Here is a 2827-nt window from a genome sequence, read left to right on the forward strand (position 1 = left end):
CGTTCAGTAGCCTAATGATGTTATCACATCTGTGCATGTTTTTATAGCTTTTCTGATTTCATTTTAGAAACAAAGTTATTGAATCATGTCCATTTATTACTTGTTTTCCTTGCTTTCTCGTTAGATTATGTTTTTACACTTGTTTTGAATGCCTTACGGTGTTCGGTAGTGTTTTTCTTCACCATTACAGGGTGAGCGTGAGAGCAAGGGAAGAATTTCAAGCACGAAATGATCAAAAGAGGAAGAAGTCGAAGCATCAGCAATTCGACGCGTCGAGCCCATGCCTCGACGCGTCGAAAAATTCCAGTAGCTTCAAACATCGCACATTTTGGAGGCTCGACGCGTCGAGCATCTGCGGAGAGAAGTTTAATTTGGAAGACTCCTAAATTGATGCCATCGGGTTTCTACTATAAAAAAGATCATCTTCTATCAACCCTAAGGGCCTCTTTTTCTTCTGCGATTTCGGTGTTTTGAAGCCAATCAAGAGCAAAGCACAAGAGGACCAATTTGAAGATTTACAACTAGCTTTGGAATAGAGAACTAGCTAGAAAGATTCGGGAGAACTCTTTCACTCTTACTCCTTATTCTCGTTGTTATTTGTTTATCTTTAAGCATTGAATTTACTGTTATTATGGCCATGAGCGGCTAAATTCCTTAGGGATTTTTGGGTGAATTTGTTTATGAACCTATGTGCCTTGTTCGTTAATTTCTTAATATATTTATGTTTGGTTTTATGATTTGTGTTGCAATCTTGTTTTAACCTGTTGTTGTTGGTAATTAAAGGCCTAAATTACTAGCTTCATAGTCATATTTGTGTCACCAATGGGAATTGGGGCATAAATTAGGGCACACACGATTGCACCTAATGGTTAGACCTTGGAAAAAGGGGAATTTATTAGGGGAAGTTTATTCTAGATTGTTGCTCATCGGGAGGTGGTAGTAATTAGGAATAATTGAATGCTGATCTTCGATCTTATCGGGTGTTTAAGCCACGGAGTGGAAATTCACTAGGAATAGAGATTACGGGAGTAATTCGATTCCACTTTGCATTCCCACACAGATCTTAATTCCAAACCAAATATTACAAACGTTAATTGGCACTAGGTGATTAAACATTGTGATCCCAAGAATCCCATTTTCCTCTATTGTTTACGAAACCTTAATATTTGTTTTATTTCTTGCTCGTTATTTTATGCAACCAATCAACCATCAAGTTTCGATCAGACTAGCTCTTATGAGTAAGCGAGTAATTAGTGATTAGTACCCCATCTCCCTGTGGTTCGACTACCTGAATACTCCGGGAATTATTTGTTTGCAAATATACTACGCATCAAATTGGCGCCGTTGCCGGGGAGGTGGCGCTACGTACTAATATTAGTGAAAGTTTTATTTTCGGAGTCTAGTCTTTTTTTTTTTAATTTTCTTTTCTTTTATTTTAATTCATTTTTATTTTCGCTAATCGATAACGAGTTTCTTGTGTTGAGCTATGTTTCTGTTATCAGCGGACTTGGTGTTATATGCGAACTCGCTCTTCAGGGAACGAAGGATTAGAACCTTTTAACCCAGTGATCGAAAAGCGAGCCAAGTTCTTAAGAAAACAGGTTAGGATGGCGAATAATGGAAATCAGAACAATCTGGCTCTCGATGGAGAGGGAGTCAATCAACCACTACGCATTGGGAGGCCCATCTCAAATTACGTTGCTCCAGATGCAGCAGGACATAGAAGTATCAATGTGCCAGGGGTTGATGCTGATAATTTTGAAATAAAACCGGCTATAATTCAGATGGCTGCTTTGGATCCTTTTGGTGGGTCACCAACAGAAGACCCTAATGCTCACATTGCAAAATTTCTGAGGATTTGCAGCACTTTCAAAATTAATGGAGTCCCGGGAGATGCTATCAAGCTTCGCCTCTTTCCATTCACTGTAAGGGATAAAGCTAACAGTTGGCTTGCCTCTTATCCGGCGAACTATTTTGAAACTTGGGACCAGTTGCACAGAGAGTTCCTTAAGATATTTTTTTCCCATATCTAAGACTCAGAAAATGAGGAGATCTATTCAGAATTTCAGACAGTTAACTGGTGAGTCTTTGGCAGAGTCATGGAGAGATTCAAAGAGATGAGGATACAATGTCCTCATCACGGTATTCAGAATTGGGATTTAATGATGGCTTTCTATGAGGGATTACTGGACAATTCAAAAATCCTAGTCGATGCTTCATCGGGAGGATCATTTACAATCCTAGAGCCAGATCAAGCTGAAGAATTGTTGGAAAAGGTTGCGATGAATGGGACGACTTGGTATTCAGAGAGATCTCCCCAGAAGTTGATAGGAGGCGTGACTGAAGTTGATCAGATATCCGCTCTATCGGCTAAGTTTGATAATGTAGCCACTTTAGTTCAACAGTTGGCCCAGATTACTATCAAGAATCAAGCTTCAGGTAATGTTTCTAAAGCTTCTACTCCTCCAAGACCTGTAATGATGTGTGAGTTGTGTGGAGGAGAGCACAATTCAGAGGAGTGTCTCAGTGTTGATTCTCAAGCTACAATGAAACAAGTTGATGTGGTAGGGTATGGTAGTATACAACCGGCATTCCAACAACGAGGAACCTACAATCCAAATGCATCGAGGAATCATCCTGGTTTCTCTTGGGTAATCCAGCTGGGGCGGCTAATCCCCAGTACTTAAATAGTAGAAGTCAACCACCAGGATTTCAGGGGCAGCAAAATTTTAGAGGAAATCATCCACCACAATTCAGGCAGAACCAAGGATATCAAGTTCCAGTAAATCAATCCAAGCCTAATGTGGAAACACCGGTCCCGTGGAAT

This window comes from Ipomoea nil, unplaced genomic scaffold (assembly GCF_001879475.1).
Source record: "Ipomoea nil cultivar Tokyo-kokei standard unplaced genomic scaffold, Asagao_1.1 scaffold2580, whole genome shotgun sequence".
Classification (NCBI taxonomy): Eukaryota; Viridiplantae; Streptophyta; class Magnoliopsida; order Solanales; family Convolvulaceae; genus Ipomoea; species Ipomoea nil.